Here is an 18,747-nt window from a genome sequence, read left to right as displayed (position 1 = left end):
CCATTAAACACTAATTCCTCTTTTTTCCTTCCCCCTACCCAAAGCTCTGGGCCACCACCTTTCTTCTTTTTGTTTCTATGATTTTGATGACTTTAGATGCTTAATATAAGCGGAATCATACAGTGTGTGTGTGTGTGTGTGTGTGTGTGTGTGTGTGTGTGTGTGTGTGTGTGAGAGAGAGAGAGAGAGAGAGACTGATGACTTTGCTTAGCATAATGTCCTCCAGGTCCATTGATGTTGCAACATGGGACAGGATTTCCTTATTTTTAAAGGCTGCATGATATTCCATTGTATGTAAATTCCACATTTTCTTTATCCATTCATCTGTCAGTGGACACTCGGATTGTTTCCACCTCTTGGCTATTGTGAATAATGCTGCAATGAACATGGGTGTATAAATACCTCTTCAAGATCCTGCTTTGAATTCTTTTGTATATATACCCAGAAGTGGGATTGCTTAATCATATAGCAATTCTATTTTTATTTTTTTAAGGAAACTCCACACTGTTTTCCATAATGGCCACACCATTTTACATTTCCACTAACAGTGCACAAGGGTTCCAATTTCTCTGCATCTTTGACAATATTTGTTATTTCTGTTCTTTTGATAATGACCATCCTAATGGGTGTGAGGTGATATCTCATTGTGATTTTGATTTGTATTTCTTTTATGATTGATTATAGATATTGAGCATCTTTTCATATGCTTCTTGGTCATCTGTATATCTTCTTTGGAGGATTATCATTTCAAGTCCTTTGCCCACTTTTTAGTCAAATTATCTGCTTTTTGTTGTTGTTGAGTTACAGAAGTTCCTTATATATTCTGGATATTAGCCCTGTATCAGATATGTGATTTGCAAATAGTTTCTCCCATTCTGTAGGTTGCCTTTTCACTCTGTTGCTTGTTTCCTTTGGTGTGCAGAATTTTTAAGTTTGATATAGTCCCATTTGTCTATTTTTGCTATTGTTGCTTGTGCTTTTGATGTTATATCCAAGAAATCATTGCCAAATCTAATGTCCTGAAGCTTTTCCCCTAGTTTTCTTCTAGGAGTTACAGTTTTAGACCTTATGGTTTACGTCCTTCATCCATTTTGAGTTAATTTTTAATATGGTGTAAGGTGAGCTTCCAAATCACTTTTGGCTTGTGGATATCCAGTTTTCCCAACACTGTTGTTGCAGAGACTGTCCTTTTCCCTTTTTCAGTCTTGTACAGATTGTTTGGCCATATACATGAGGGTTTATTTCTGGGCTCTCTATTCTGATCCATTGGTCTATATATCTGTTTTTATGTCTGTACCACACCAACTTGATTGGTCATCTCATATATTCCTCATAACAACCATGTGAGCTGGGTGCTATTATCCCTGTGTTACATAAATGGTAATTGAGTTCCAGAGAGGTTAAGAAAATGTCCCAAGGTCAAATAGCCAGTAAGTGTCAGAAGCAGAATCAAATCTCAGTCATTTTTAAGGGTATTATTTTATGAATAGTTCTTTATTCTTAACCTTAGCTGATATACTGTGGGGCTATTGTGATCACCAATATGAAAATCGGCATTACTATGATTTAACTAGAAGAATATCTGAGTCTATTCGACTGCTTACTTCTGGGCAATGGATATGCAAGATGAATTAATTGGGCCAAGGCACAGCAGAGCCATTCAGAATGAATACTGAACCCTGGGATCCAAATGATCATGCAGTGATACCAGTCAACTCCTGAAGCAAAAGCTTAACCATTTAATGAATCTATTCATTCCATTCCTGGACCTACTCATTCGTTCCTTCTCCACATGGCATTTCCCTCACAACAGTTCTTATAACTTTTTAGTTGGAACGACATGCTGTCATTATACATAGCATTTACTGTGTGAAGCTGTTGTGCTTGCTTCACATGGACAACTTGTTGCTGCAGAGTAATTCATTTAAAATCATTATAGGAGAAGGGACCACTTGGGTGCTGTGTCTTATTAGCAATGACTTTAGTTCAGTCAAACATGGAGGGGAAAAAGTAGTCAAATCCCTCTAGTTCTGTGCCTTTGTTAAGCATCTCAACTTTTTCATTTATTCAGCAAACACTTATGCAACTACTATGTGCATGCACTGCACTAGGTGTAGGAGATACCAGAGGTAGAAACAAAACAAAACGAAACAACCCACCTGTCTTCACGAGACCCCAGTCTCGTGGGGAAGATGGGAAAATAAATGGATGATTTTAATATTGAATACATTGTAGTAGAGATATGCATGTGCACTATGAAAACCTGTGAGGGAAGAGCTTAACTCAAGAGAGAAGATCAAGAAGGTATCCCACAGACACCTTCTTATAATAATACTTTAACTAAATCTACAGAAGTGTGAGCAAGCGTGGATCATAGTTCAGTACAATTGGAACATGAAAAGAGGAGTCGTGGGAGATTTCTGATTTCATGGTTGAAAGCATTCTAGGCATAGGAAACCATAATTAAAATTCAGGATCTTAAAAATCCAAAAGCAAGTTTACAGTCAAATATAATAACATTGCTTAAAGTAAGGGAATATTATAGACTCAATTCTTGGATTCTTCTAAGACTTTTAATGACTTAAGTAAACTAGTACTTTTGGCCTTTAGATTAGGCTAGAAAGTGAGATTTGAAGTCCTGAGGTACTGAGGGGGCTTGTGCAGGGGAATGAAGCCTACAGTGAGCCTTTACACCTGAGATAGTTAGAGAAAGAGCCCACACAGTAAAGAGCTCATCATCTCCTGCTTCTTAAAATGGCTGAAAAATTTTTGCTGCCTACTGAGTCCTGAATATTACCAGAGATAGTCATCTCCTTTAGCAGTCAATTAAATCAAACCCAAGCAGTAGCCAAGTTAATTCTACTATGTTATGCCATCAAAGAGCCAGGTTTTGATCTCCAAATGGTGGATTTTTCCCCTTACTTGCATATCCCACTCACCCCAGTTTCCTCCAGTTCTTAATGAATTACTCAACAATAACTTTCAAGTAATGTTATTATTAATGGCTCGATCTAATGTTTATAATTCAATAGACATTAGCCCATTTAGAGCGTAAATTAGATTTGATTTAATTACATTGACCAAATTCTCTAATGTTTATTGAATTAGATAACCCAGAAAAAAATAATTAAATAATCTCTAATTGACGTGATAAATGAAAATTTTGAAATAATGGATTAAGTTATACATGTCTGGTATTAATATACAACATTTATTCTTGAATTCCTTCATATATTCAATATTAAAATGAAAAAAATCTTATTTTCAGAGTTTACCCAAATTTCAAGTTAGTTTCTATCAACTGTGTAAGTCTTTCAACAATTCCCTTAGGTTTTTCTTTCTGAAAAATAGCAAAGTAACACATTGGAGCTTAATATTTCCTGCAAATTGGAAGGTGTTACTATACATACGTTTTGGAGTCCCACGTTTGAACATAAAAAGAAGAAATGTTTCTCTCTCCTTACACAACTCCATCCTTGGCTCCCATACTTATGCACAGACCACAAACTGACAAAAGTTGTATATCCCAAAACTGGATAAAGAAGAAAGAAGAAGCTTACCTAGAAGTCATGATTCCTTGCTTCTTAGGGTCCCTGAAAATTACCTCATGTCAAAGCACATTCATAGCATCAGATGCCTCACCCAATGGCCAGAAACCATGTAAGCAAGGCATGGTTGCCAGCACTAGTAAGGATTTCTTGAATCTGGACCCAAAGTGGGTTGAAGAGTACAGAAGTGTAGGCACAAGGGCCCTCTTGACCTCAGAAGTAAAAATTCATAGCCAGTGTGTCATCCCTCCTCCTCCCCCAGCTGTATTGGAGTCTTGTTTGCCAAGTGTTTTTCCCATCTGTTTACAGACACAGCTATATATGTGTATTGAAAGGTGTGGCTGATTTGGACTTGAATAAACTTTTTCTTGGAATCTTCTAATTGTATGATACAACACCATGAACAACTTCTTTGTTATATGAAAGGAAAGCATGATAACACACTGGTGGCGCCAAATGGAGATTGGCTGCTATTGCAAATTGTTGGGAGAGCAGAAACAAACAAATGTTATATAGATTAAAATATTGTTTTAATTGGCACAGTATAAAATGCTCATGGGGATGAGGACATCTTTAGCAACAAATGAACTGAACATTGACAGGAAAGTGGATATCAAATTAGTACAGCTAGAATATCAACCATAAACCTTGGTAGAGCAGCTGTCCCAACAAAAACCCCAAATGTAGAGTTTTTAAATATATATGTATTCACAAGCAGTATTGGAAAACTTTTGTATCCATTTCTCAGTATCTCAATACTGGGAATATGTAATATATTTTGGCATAGATTCAAAGAATAGCAATAAAAATATGTGAGACAGATTAATTTAGAAGACATTTAAAGGATTAAATGAAGGTTGGTTATGAAACGGATTGACAAAGAATACCCTGCCCTTATTTCAGTTTTCCTTGTTCCATGAAGGAGGTGAACTGGCCAACCATTTTAATGACTCCTTTGTGCCCGGGATATAGCTCATCCCAAATAGCTTTTGCATTGCCTGGGAACTCACAAAAGAGAAAAAGAAGAAGGATTCCTCAAGGGTTTCCAGGGGCTGTGGACTAGTTTGAGTACACCATGCTCTCTTTGTACTTAGTATCCAGCAGAGTTCAGAACACAAATAGGCACTTAATAAATAATGTTGACTTGAATGGATTAACTAGGTTTTTTACTGTAGTTTAAAATCAATCTCTTTTGGGACAAATATCAAATTATCTTTCTTTAAATGCTTCTAATGTTATACTATTTAAATCACAGTGTAAAAGTAAATAATCATAATTTCTTTTATTTATTTATTTATTTATTTATTTATTTATTTATTTATGGCTGTGTTGGGTCTTCATTGCTGCACGTGGGCTTTCTCTAGTTGTGGTGAGCGGGGGGCTACTCTTCGTTGTGGTGCGCAGGCTTCTCATTGCGGTGGCTTCTCTTGTTGCAGAGCACAGGCTCTAGGCGCATGGGCTTCAGTAGTTGTGGCACGCGGGCTCAGTAGTTGTGGCACACGGGCTTAGTTGCTCCGCGGCATGTGGGATCTTCCTGGACCAGGGCTCGAACCCGTGTCCCCTGCATTGGCAGGCGAATTCTTAACCACTGCACCACCAGGGAAGTCCAATAATCATAATTTCTTAAACGTATGCTATTCAAAAAAAACTTGCTCACTGAAAAGCAAGCTCAGAGGCACCCTTAAACCAACCCTTGCCCTAGATACTAAATTTCACTGCATCCGGTAAGAACAGATGAGCCGATATATTCTATTTATAGTTGATTCATATCCTTCTCCATCATTGAATGGGTTCCAGGAGATAAGTGGGATGTTGTCACTATGTGCAGTAACATTTTATCATTCTCTAATTCATTAGAAGTGCTGATGGATAATTTCTTCCTCATATTTCTGCAAAGCCTGAGTTGCAAGATTTTAAGCTCAATGGTAAGAACACAGCTACATATTATCACCCTTGACATTTGCAGACTGAAGAGAATTCTTTTTTCCACTTGGTTTCTGGCTTCACTCACTGACTCAATAAACAGGACTTATTTATTGGAGAAAGATTTAAAGACCAAACCCAACATGGTGAAAATGGCAAGAGAATAGATTTTGGAGTAACACATCCCTAGTCACAAATCCTGACTATTCCCCTTAATAGCTAGATGACTTTGACCTTCTAACATTCCTCATCTGTAAAATGTGGAGAAAAAGATTTGTCCTGGGGACGCTGAGTTTTTGAAGAATAAAATGCATGTGAAGCACTTAGCACAAAGCCTGACAGTTTATAACTGTCAGCTCCTTCCCCTCTCTTTTCTCTCTTCTCTTCATGCTGTACAACATAATAATGACTCCAGAAGAAAAGATCCAGCAATACATTTCTCCATCCTTTATTTAGACAAATTAAAGTTTTCCTTCTGCTAATACTCATTATACAATTCTACCACATTAAAATATGAATAAATTATGATTAAAATATACTAATGACGATGATTTTTTTTATGTACAACACCTTCCAAGTTATTTGCCACATATTGTAATAAGCTCTAAAGGGCATGGTTGCCTCATATAACAGCCCAGGAGTAGGGCTATCGTTAGGCCAGGCTTGATCTAGATGCTCAAAGGATGTCATCAAGAACCTGGTTTTGAAGTTTTTACATAATATACAGGCTAGGTCCTCCCCTAGTGGCCCTGATGATACGGGAGAGAGAGGGAAATTCTTTGAGAGATACTGGAGAAGGCAAGAGGGGACGAGCAGAGACATTGAGCAGGTTACCTGGTGGAAGGACACTCCAGGCAGAGGGAAATCAAATGCAAAATTAATGGCGAAAGGCGTGTATTTGGTATATCTGGAGAAACAGCAAGGAAGCTAGTGTGCTGAAGCAGAGTGAACCACACAGAGTGGTAAGCGATGAAATCAGAGAAGCAGCAAGCAGCCAATTAATCTAGGGCCTCCCAGGCCATTGCACAGATATTGGCTTTTGCTCTGAGTAAGATGCACAGCCATTGGACGATTTAGAATAAAGGAATGTCACGATCTGACCTACATTTTAAAAGGTTCACTCTGGTTGCTGTGTTGAACTAAGCCAAAGGGAAATAAGAGAAAGCCCGGGAGACAGATCAGCAAATTTTCAATAGAGCAGGTAGAAGATAATTGTACTTTGGACAAGGATATAGTGATGAAATACTGGGAAAGTTTGAATTCTGAATATATTTTGAAGGTAGAACCCCCGGATTTTCTCATAGTCTAAATGGGGAATATGATAGGAAGCAAGGAGTTAAAGATGTTAGGAAGGTCTACAGGAGCGAGAACTTAAGGGAGAAAACTTGGAAATTTGGTTTTAAACATGTGATGTTTGTGATGCCTAGTAGACAGCCAGCATGTTTTTAGCTGATTATATAAAGTACTTACTGTGTTCCAGACAGTTTTAAGTGCCTGTGTGCATTAACTCATTTAATCCTCATTACAACCGCATGAATTGGTTTTTTTTTTTGTTTTTTTGAGGCATCCTCGGTTATCAATAGTATTTAAAGCCATGAGTCTGGATGAGATCACCAAGAAAGTAAGTGTAGATACAGCAAAGAAGACCAAAGACTGAGCTCAGTACACTCCAATGTTTAGCATTTAGAGATATGAGGGGAAACCAGCGAAGGAGATTAAGGAAGAGTGGCCCACAGGGGAGAAGGGGAACATTAAAAATGGGCGTCCCAGGAACCAAGTGAAGTCAGTCTATTGAAAAAGATGAAATGATCACTGTGTCCACAGCTGCTCATATTTCAGGTTAACATGAGGACTGAGAATTGACCACATTTCAGTGAAATAGTGAGGGCAAAAGCTTGGTGGGAATAGATCCAAGAGAGATGGGAAGAGGGGAAATAGAGACAGCTAGCAAGTACAGGCAACTCTTTTTTTTTTTTTAAATTTTATTTATTTATTTATGGCTGTGTTGGGTCTTCGTTTCTGTGCGAGGGCTCTCTCTAGTTGTGGCAAGTGGGGGCCACTCTTCATCGCGGTGCGCGGGCCTCTCACTGTCGCGGCCTCTCTTGTTGCGGAGCACAGGCTCCAGACACGCAGGCTCAGTAATTGTGGCACACGGGCTTAGTTGCTCCGCGGCATGTGGGATCTTCCCAGACCAGGGCACGAACCCGTGTCCCCTGCATTGGCAGGCAGATTCTCAACCACTGCGCCACCAGGGAAGCCCCAGGCAACTCTTTGGAGGAGTTTTTCTCTAAAGGGAGCAGAGAAATAAGGTGGCAGCTGGAAGCGAATGTGAGGTCCAGGAAGGTTTTTTTATTTTGTTTTTGTTTTGTTTTGCTTTTAAATTGACTTTATTTTTAGAGCAGTTTTAGTGCACAGCAAAATTGAGCAGAAGATAGAGATATTTCCCACATGTCTACTGAGCATACATGTATATATAGCCTCGCCCACCATCAAAGTCCCACACAAGAGTGCTGTATTTGTTACAATTGATGAACCTATATTGACACATCATTATCACCCAAAGTCCATAGTTTACATTAGGGTTCACTCTTGGTCTTTTACATTCTTTGGGTTTTGACATATGTATAATATGTATCCACCACTATAGTATTATACCTAGTAGTTTCACTGCCCTAAAAATCCTGTGTTCCACCTATTCATCCCTCTCTCCCCCAAACCCTAGCACCACTGATCCTTTTACCTTCTCCATAGTTTTGCCTTTTCCAGAACCAAATTCTCTAAAACTCCTCAGTGCTCTGCCTATTCATATCCTCACCCCCACCCCACCCTTGCAACAACTGATCTTTTTATGGTCTCTATAGTTTTGCCTATTCTAGAATGGCATATAGTTAGAATCATACAATATGTAGCCTTTTCAGATTGGCTTCTTTCACTTAGTAATATGCATTTAAGATTCCTCCATGTCTTTTCATGGCTTCATAATTTATTTCTTTTTAGCACTGAATATACTCAATTTTCTGAATGTACCACAGTTTATTTATCCATTCACTTACTGAAGGACATCTTGGTTGCTTCCATGTTTTGGCAACTATGAATCAAGCTGCTGTAAACATCTTTATGTGCAAGGTTTTGTGTGGACACAACTCTTCAATTCATTTGAGTAAATACCAAGGAGTGCAATTGTTGGATCTTATGGTGAGACATGTTTAGTTTTGACAGAATTGCCAAACTGTCTGCCAAAGTGGCTGTACCATATTGCATTCCCACCAGCAATGACAGTTCCTATTGCTCCACATCTTCACTAGCATTTGCTGTCGTTAGTATTTTGGATTTTGGCCCAAACTAATAGGTGTATAGCGGTATCTCATTGTTATTTTAATTTGCACTTCTCTAATGACATATGATGTTGAGCATCTTTTTATATGCTTATTTGCCATCTGTATGTATTCTTTGATAGAGTGTCTGTTCAGGTCTTTGGCTCGTTTTTTAATGCAGTTGTTGATTTTCTAATTGTTGAGTTTTAAGAGTTCTTTGTATATTTTGGAAAACCGTCCTTTATAGATATGTCTTTTGGAAATATTTTCGCCCACTCTAAGGCTTGTCTTCTCATTTTCTTGACATTGTCTATTGCAGAGCAGAAGTTTTTAATTTTAATGAACTCTACCTTATAATTCTTTCTTTCATGGATCATGCCTTTGGTGTTACATCTAAAAAGTAATTGCCATATCAGGGGTCATCTAGGTTTTCTGCTATGTTATCTTCTAGGAGTTTTATAATTTTTGTATTTTACATTTCTCTATGATACATTTTGAATTAATTTTTGTGAAGGGCATAATTATCCTTAAAATGTTCATGGGATATTTTGTGATGTCCCTTCTTTCAATTCTCTCTTTCTTCTCCTCCTAGTATTCCCATTATGTGTATGTTACCCCTTTTATTATTGTCCCACAGTTCTTGGATAGTCTGTTCTGGGTTTTTTTGTCTTTTTTTAAAAGTCTTCTGTTTCCTTTTCAGTTTTGGAGATTTCTATTAACATATGCTCAAGCGCAGAGATTCTTTTCTGAGCTGTGTCCTGTCTGCCCATAAGCCCATCAAAGGCATTCCTCATTTCCATTACAGCTTTTTTATCTCTAGTATTTCCTTTTTATTCTTTCTTAGAATTTCCACCTCTATGCTTACACTGTCCATCTGTTCTTGCATGCTCTCTACTTTATTTGTTAGGGCCCTTAGCATATTAATCATAGTTGTTTTAAATTCCTGGTCTGATTATTCCAACATCCCTGCAATATCGAAGTCTTGTTCTAGTGCCTGCTGTCTCTTCAAACTGCGTGTTTTGCCTTTATAACCAGACATAATATATTGGTTAAAAGGCACTGTGGTAAATAGACCTTTAGTAATGTGGTAGTAAGGTGTGGGGGAAGGGAAAGTGTTCTTAGGTCTCAGTCTTTTAGAGAGCCTGTGCCTCTGAACTGTGAACTTCACAAGCGTGTGTCTCAGTGTTTTCCCCCCAGGTGGGACAGAATGGCTAGAGGGAGATGGAGTTAGCTACTTCCCTTCCCTCACATGGAAGGCTAAAAGGGATTGGGATTGGGTATTTCCTTTCTCCCAAGTGGAAAGCTAGAATGGGCTAGACTTGGGTATTTCCCTTCTGATAAAATCTCAGTAGTTTAGGCTCTGTAAAGTAGTTTCTCTTATGGGCAGGACTTGTTAAGAAAAAAATGCTCTTACGTATTTCAAAATGATTTCTTTTCTCCTCCTCCTTCCAGAAACCCAAGCGAATTTTCCTCTGATATTCACTGTAAGAACCAGGTCAAGCTCCTGGAGATAAAACTCACAAAATTGTGGGGACCTGCTGATGACTGGGTCCCCCTGGAGTTTTTAACTCTCAGGCTTCTGCACACTGAGCCTCCAGCAATTTGTCAATTACAGTTCAGGTTTTCATATCCCAGCACCGGTTCTCATGAAGGTTTCTGCTCCAGTAAGTTGTGATTTTCTGTATTTACCTGTCTCTCCAGTTTGGGAGGTAGTGGTTTGCCTATTACCTCACTTCTCTGAGGGAGCTAAGAAAAATTGTTGATTTTTCGATTTGTTCAGCTTTTTACTTGCTGTTAAGACAGAATGACAATTGCCAAGCTCCTTACAGGCCAGATCAGAAAACAGAAGTCTGTTTTCGTTTTTAAGATAGGAATATTACAGAATATGTGTCTGCTGATGGGAAATGATTTATGGGGGTAGGAAAATTGATGATACAGAAGAGAGGGTATATTTGAAAGAGAGAGATCCTGGAGAAGGTGAGGGGATGGGATCCAGTGCACAGTAAGGAGCTACTGGATTTAGATAAGCACACGGACATTCATCCGTGGTGAAAGGTCAGGCAGAGTACAAGGGGCCCAATGCAAGTAGGTCCGTAGATGTGGTGTGGGGAGTATGTGGAAGTTCTCTTCTGACTGCTTCCATTTTCTCAATGAAATGGGAAACAAGTCATTACAGAGTGAAGACTGGAGAAGTGGCAACAAAAGTTTGAAAAGAGGTAAGAGGTAAAGTAATTAAGAAATGAACTGACTGGGAAAGTAGAGTAGGCTTTCAGGGGTGTGCCAAAGCATGAATGTGAAGGGAGAGTAATCAGCATGGTCATTAGTCTTCAGCTATGTTCAGCTTTTTTTTTTTTCCCTGGGGTGGATATATTTATTTTGGTAATATACATTAAGCGGCACTAATTACACAGTAACTATAAGGTAACTAACATGAAACCACAGAACTGTAACTTTGCCACAGCTGCGTGGACTTGGGCCTTTCTGGCTGAGCACATTTTCACAGAACTGGATTGCCACCCAGAGCTATGCCAATGAAATCTGTTAAAGTGAGTAAAGCTCTCAAGTGGTGGCTCACCGGAGTACCTTGCAGCTGACAGATGATGGGCAGGACATGTTAGTTATAAAGTAGTTACAGCCTAATTCACAAAAGTTACCAACTGTTTCTCTTTCAGAAAGAAGCAAGAAGTTAGGAAATTCCTTGAATTAGGGCCTAGTGTGTCAGGTGCGAGTGCAGAGGAGGGCTGTTAGAGCAGTGTCAGAAGGACCCTGGTGGGTCAGGTGGGGAAGTACAGAGTTGAAGTTAACCAGAGAGGAGTTTGGCAGCAGTGCATGAAGGCGAAGAGTATACACTCTGGAGTCAGACTGATTAGATTTAAATCATGGTTCGGCCACTTGGAAGCTAGGTGGTCTTGAACAAACTGCTTACTCTCTCTGAGCTTCAGATTCCTCCCCTGTAAAATGAGTATAGTCTGTTTCCCATTTACAGAGAAACTAGGAGCATTTAGAGGAGATCTTTTACATGCTTCCACCACCCTGTCTCTCAACCTACCTGCATCTGGGCCCACGTACTCTGCCATATACTCAGAGTGTGTTGTTGAGTGAATAGATGGACAGTTCTAAGCACTGAAAGAAGAGGAGGCAAGGGGAAGGGAGGGGAGGAGAGGGGAAGGGCACAGAGAAAACACAACAGAAGTGCTTTATTATCTTCTAAGAGGGTAAGATGGAGGAGTAAAGTAGCAAGAAAGCTGAGGATATATATGACGGAACGATTAAAGTGATGAGTGATGAGTGAGGTACTGAAATCCTGCTAGTTTAGATCTCAACAAAAGTGCAGTAAACTCCGGTTAGCTTTAGGGAAACCCCTTCATCCGAAAGAACACTCTGGAATTTGACTTGAGCCTAAATGAAAGTGAGGCAGACTTGAAACACATGATCTCTCATAGAGTTCAATAATGAAAGGAGAAACATGTGCCAAGAAAATGACAAATTCTTAATGCAAATCAGAGAAATTCTGCAGCTTCATTGAAAATGGTCTTTCTTTTTTCTACTGTAATTACTTTAGTGGTGTAGGATTGACTATAATCCCTGCTCAAAAGCAGCCTTAGAGCAGTTTTTATACTACCAGTTTCAGGAATCTAGAGTTACATGGCGGCTTGCCTCATATCTTAAGTATTTCATGTTCATTGGCCACAAAATAACTTCCATATTCTCATTTGTTGAAGAAAAAGCAGTCTTGGTAGTTGTCCTTATAGAGTTCCACCAGTTTTTTTATTTTCAGTTAACTCAATGACTATATCATGTTTGTCGTGAGGACCTTTGTTTCCTAATGTATCATAAGGGAGTCTATTGGAGAAGAAAGAAGAGAACCATTTTAGGAGGTAGCAAGGCATTGGGCAGTCGTACAGATGATCAAGTGATGTTTAGTGCTTCAGAGTGTGGCCTCTGAAGACAGACTGCCCAAGATCAGCACCCACCTCTCTTCACTACTGTCAGCTGTACATTCTTGGAGATTTCCCTTGGTGTTCTCATTTGTAAAATGGGCATCACAGTAGGGTTAGGTGTGAAGATAAAATAAACTAATATATAAAATGTTCAGAATAGTACTTGATGCCATATGCACTCAATAGATATTATATATTTCAATTAAATAAATTACACAGGAATGGATTATAGTTTTCTGTAGTTTTCTTCCTAAGTCCCATGCCTTGGGATTGAGCATGTCTAAACCGCATTTGAATACTCCCATCCTTTTTTTGTTTTTTGTTTTCTTTTCTCAAATAACCCCGAGCTTGTCCCTACCAAAAAAAAAACTGTCTGCTATCCTAAAGATATATATATATATATATATATATATATATATGGAAGAAAAAGGCGAAGCAGAGATTTTCAGGTAGGATCATGAGTTCATATATTCTACCATATACTCATTGGGTTATTGTTGAGTTAGAGTTGACTTCATATGTGTAAAGTGCTTAAAACAATGCCTAGCTCAAGTGTTGTTTATCTGCTAGGAGAGAAAGAGGAGGAAGAGAGTAGCAAAGACTCTGAGGGAGAACTAGCTCCCATGATCCAAATCAATTCTAAATCCTCTCTGTTTTCCCTTAACTACCTTGGGGATGCATCCCCTTACCTCCAACTTCCCTGAACGCACTGTGCCCCCTGCTGCAGGACCCTGTAGGTGCTAGTTGTTTCTGCCTGGCATGCTCTTACCACAGGCAACCCACCCCTCTTTCACTTTGTTAACCCCTCTTCCTCCTTCAGATCTCTGCTCAGGTGTTGGTTCTTCCTGAGAGAAGTGGGTTTTTTTGACCTCTCAGTTAGGTCTTCAGTCCTTTGTTATAAAGAAACTTATCTTCAGCTGTAATCATGCTTGTGATCATTTGGTTAGTCTGTTTACTTGTGGTTAGCAATCTGTAGAAATTTACTCAACAGTGACTGACTGCTGCTCCCATTCTCACACTTTGAAAGTTTTCTCCTCCTTCCTAACTCCTTCACTGTTCATTCTTGGACAGTGACTTAAAGAAATAGCCAGAGGAGAAAAGGGGCTGGGGGCTATATCATCTTGTGGCTACATACTTGGGCCAAAGGCAAAAAAAGCATAAAGTTCATTAAAAAGTGTAGAATACAAGAGCTGGGAGTATTCGTAGAGATTTTCTAGCCCAACTTCTTTGGTATTGACAACATAGGGTTTTAGTCAAGGACTTTAGCCAGTTATCTTCCAGACCACAGTTTCATATACAAATAAAAAATATGTTTCAAACTATAAGAGCTTAAATGTGACTCATCAACATCTGCTTTCTTTAAGTATTTTTTTCCTCAGAGACTAAAAACCGCTTACAAGGATAGAAAAAATTCCCCCAACTTAACACATGGCAAAAGAGAAGCCTTTTATGCCATTTTTCTTTTTTAATTCCCTTGTTTTCCATCTGAAATGACTTTATCACAGGACTCTTTCGTGTGGAATGTTTGAAAGGATTTATTGAATCATAGCTGTGGAACTGCTTATTTAAGTTTGCTTTAATTAAGGAAATAATCAAAGTAGCATCTACTTTCAGTGGAAAGTTATCACATTTTGATATTGACCTAGCAAGTAACCCAAATGTTAGAGGACTCTAGCCTAAGGGGAGAAAAAAAATCAAGGTTTGTTTTGGGAGTATTCCCTTTTTGTCTTTCTCCTTTCTTCCTTCCTGAGAAAGAGAAAAGTTGTCTTGAAGCTACCTCCTTGCTACCCGAATCCTTCCATAAAATTTCTTCAAGCACATGAGCCATGCACTGTTTCAAACATTCTTTACTTTCCCTGTACATCTCATTCCCTCTGATAAAAATAAATGGCAAAATTTAATCAGAGAGCACAATTATTGTTAATAGGCTAATATCCTGTCTCAACAAGATAATAACATCCTTCACATGGTTAAAATCCAAGGTCCCAGAAAGTCCCTTGGGAATGACTCAGGTGGGAAAATTCAGACATGGCATCAGACTCATGGATTGAAATATATTTGAGCAGTTGAGCCTTTCTCTCCTTATCATTTAAATGACACTGTGTAGACGGCTTCCTGTACTTGACTTTGGGCAGGGTTGACCCTGGAGATTAAACAACTGCATAGTTACTGCCAGTAGAACAACCTAAGAACCTTAAGAGTACAAAAAATTTGTGCAAATTAAAAGTTGCTTCCTACAATAGACACCTTAAACAAAGCTAAAAGACAAAAGATAGACATAAATAACAATCAAAGGATTGTTATATAGTATCTAGACTATATGAGGAATTTCTATAAGTGAAGAAAACATGAACAACCTAATAGAAAAGCAAGCAAAAGTTGTAAACAGGAAACTCATAGAAAATTTAGTGCAAATAATCCAAACATTTGAGAAGCTAGTCAACTTCATTTGTAACCAAGAAAATGCACACTGAAAAAGCAATGTGATAAGTTTTTCATCTGCCAGATTAACAAATATTTAAAAGTTTAATCTTATCAAACTTTGGATAGGAAGTAAAGAAATATTTTTTTGTACTACTAATGAGTGTGTAAAGTGGTAATGGCATTTGTAAGATTCTGCAACACTTAAAAGTTGCCCTCTGTGGAAGCAATTTGACATCTCCCTATTCATCCTACAAAATACTTCACATATGCATAATGAGGCATCTACAAGGGTGCTCATTGCAGCATCATTTGTGCAACAAATGTTAAATGGTATTTCTCCGTTGTCTTATTCCCCAAACTGAAATCAATAGGTGCTAGCCCTCTCACACTGTAGAGAGATCCACTAAGGATCCCTCAAACTCAGTGCCTAACGGTACCTGAAACTTCAGCCATGATATTGGGGCCATGTTGAGAAATAGTCCAAGGGGACAAGCCAACAAGCAGAGAAAGCATCTGGGTCTTTCAGGATATCATTAAGCCAATGGCACTAACCTTTGGAGCAGTTCTACCTGGGGATTTGTTGTTTTGAGGTAGTCAGTATTGTTGAAGGCATTTTTAGTTAGGCTTTCTAACAGTCCTTACCCAATCATGCACTAACCTCTAAAACCTGATGCAGTATCTTTTTCACTGACTTTAGTATTCCATCCACAGTCTTCCTCTCCACTTTAAGCTCTGTCATCCTCCCAAGGATAGACACTAAGGTATGATTCGTGAAAATACTGAAAGCTAACACTAAATATTAATAAAAGTATGTTCTGAGCCCTCATCAGGTGTCAAATGTGAGATACTTTACATATATTATCCCATTTAGTCCTCCCAACAATTCTAAAAGTTGGGAACCAATATGACCTCCATTTTACAGATGAGAAAAGAGACGTGGAAAGGTTTAGTAACTTGCACAGGGTCACCCAACTGAAGAGTGATAGAGCTGGGGCTTAGAACCCAGACCACTCTGCCTGGCCCACTGGATCGTATTCCTACACAACCTTTCCTCGCTGCTTTCTGGACTTTGGAAGCTGAGCTCCACTCCATGAGGTGACCCCCCGACAAGGCCCCCCTAGACTTCATCTCACTTGGTGTTGCTCCGCTTCTAAGATCTTAAAACCCCTGAGAATCCACATTCTAATCTCAACTTCAATTCCTTCCATATCTTCATGATCACCTAACCTGTTTTTAATCCTAATGGTATCCATATGTGTCTTGAACTCTCTCTTTTCTTCAATATATTCTCTCTGTTCTGGGTTCATTTGTTATGTCAGTTATATACCAAGCCATGTTAGTAACTTACTATTAATTACCACATGGCATCCCTTGCCATTTTTATGTTGCCTCATTTCTGCCTCAGCATTATCAAGTTTAATATAAGGCAAAATATGCTTTCCCTACTCTTCCTCCTGAAGATTTATCATTTCTAGGGAAAGTCAGTAGATTGCGTCTACAGGATATCATTAGACCAATGGCACTAATTATCTAATTTCAGCTAAGCTCTCTACAGCCCCAGAAATTATTGAATTCAGCTACAGTCAGCTGTGCACAGCAGCCTTTCCATACGGCTTTCCTTGTCCTTCAGTTCCCACCCACTCCTGGCAATCTCTCAGAATACTGTAGTCACTTTGTTTACCAGTAAGATCCAAGATATCTGATGGAGACCTCTTGCAATTCCGTTTGCTCCATCTTAGTATCTCTTGGTAATTTTAATCTGCCTACTCCTTTGCTTTACTCTGGCCTCCAAGAGAGGCTCATGTCTCTGCTTTTACAAAGTTCAACCTAGCCTCTGTTCCCATTCTTCCCTGTTTCCTCTGGGTCCCTATTCCACCAAGGACCTCTCTTGATGATGTTTTCATTTGCTTTCCCTGTTTGAGTTTCTACAAAGATTCTCTCTCCTTATAATGATCCTTCCCTTGACCTTACTACTGCCTCAGTTACTGCCCTGTTTTTTCTTCTCTTCTTTGGAAAATATCTTTTAAAAGCAGGCTACGATTGTAGTGTTCAGTTTTCCTCCTACTCAGTTCCTCAGAATCTGGATTCCACTCTTGATTCTCTTTCTAAAACTGTTCTCTCAAGGTCACCAATTACCCCATAATTGGCAAAGCCTACAGTTTTTCTCAAGCTTTTATGTACCATTTAGCAATGTCGAACATCCCTGTCCTTCCTGCAGTGTTCTCGTTTCTTGGGACTGTGATGGCTGTCATTCTACTTCTGCATCACTCATCTTTTCTTATGAGTCCCTTCCTGGCCTCTCTTCCTCCTCCCATCTTCAATGAGCAAACACCTGGTAAGGTTCATCCTTATTCCCTATACTCCCTCAAGGTTCTCAATTATTATCTCTATGCATGTATTCTAAAATCCATACCTTAAGGCCCCAAACCCTAAGTTCCTAATACACAGAGCAAAGTGCCCTCTAGATATCTTCAATTTATATTTTAAAACATCTATCTATCTATCATCTATCTATCTATTTTCTAAGTAAAATAGGTATTGAGAAAATTCTTTAAAGAACCCACAATTAATAGAGAGGTAACAACCAAATATCTACCTAATGCAATGTAGTTGTCGTAGTAGTATTGGTAGTAGCAATGTAATTATAATAATAGTACCTAACATTTAGAATCTTGACTGTATGCTGAATACATTCAAGAACTTATTGAATCTTCACAACAGCTCTGTTTGGGAGCTACAAGTGCTATCCTCTTAAGAAGTTCTATGCATAGATCATCTCATAAGTCTTTACAACAACCATAGTTGTTGTACTTATTCTTATTATCCCCCATTTTAAAGATGAGCAAACGAAGGTTTAAAAAGGTTAATCAGGGCTTCCCTGGTGGCGCAGTGGTTGAGAATCTGCCTGCTAATGCAGGGGACACGGGTTCGAGCCCTGGTCTGGGAAGATCCCACATGCCACGGAGCAGCTGGGCCCGTGAGCCACAACTACTGAGCCTGCGCGTCTGGAGCCTGTGCCCCCCAACGGGAGGGGCCGCGATAGTGAAAGGCCCGCGCACCGCGATGAGGAGCGGTCCCCGCACCGCGATGAAGAGTGGCCCCCACTTGCCGTAACTAGAGAAAGCCCTCGCACGAACCGAAGACCCAACACAGCGAAAAATAAATAAATAAATAAATAAAGTAGCTATTAAAAAAAAAAAGGTTAATCACACAGCTAGGAAATGACAGAGCGAGTATTTGGACCTGACTTTGTAAGGGTGATGATGATGGTGATCGCTGTCGTTTCTTAGCACCAACTACATGTTAGGACCTGGGCAAGGTAGGTACATATGTTATCTAACTTCAGAAGTCTATGACATAGGTTTTCCTTTTGCGATGTTAGGAAACTAAGGCTGAGAAAGATTAAGGTAAAAGCCCTAGGTTGCAGGGCTAATAAATTGTAAAATTGGTGTAGTACATTCAAGGTGGCAACAAATTCTTTGCAGAATTGGAGGTGGAGTCTCTTTCCCTACCAAATGAAGGACAGAATGGAGCCAGAAGTGACTAGAGTTATTCACTTGAATGTCCCAGTAACATCTCAAACTTAGTATCTAAGTC

At 39.1% G+C, this 18,747-nt stretch overlaps 1 protein-coding gene across 1 annotated transcript in view; it reads left to right on the top strand.

Annotated features, from left to right (window-relative positions):
* The window catches only part of ZC3H15 (zinc finger CCCH-type containing 15), a 52,689-nt gene extending 34,359 nt beyond the window's left edge, over nt 1-18,330 (top strand). Inside the window, exons 11-12 of the mRNA XM_082397563.1 lie at nt 10,238-10,453; nt 18,013-18,330. The gene's annotated coding sequence lies outside the window, so the exon portion shown is untranslated. The remainder of the gene's footprint in view (nt 1-10,237; nt 10,454-18,012) is intronic.
* Nucleotides 18,331-18,747: the final 417 nt, after the last annotated feature.

The sequence above is a fragment of the Balaenoptera borealis genome (genome assembly GCF_965194805.1).
Source record: "Balaenoptera borealis genome assembly, chromosome: 6".
In the NCBI taxonomy this organism is placed as follows: domain Eukaryota; kingdom Metazoa; phylum Chordata; class Mammalia; order Artiodactyla; family Balaenopteridae; genus Balaenoptera; species Balaenoptera borealis.
The sequence above is the reverse complement of the archived record's forward strand: the minus strand, read 5'-3'. Positions and strand labels throughout refer to the sequence as shown.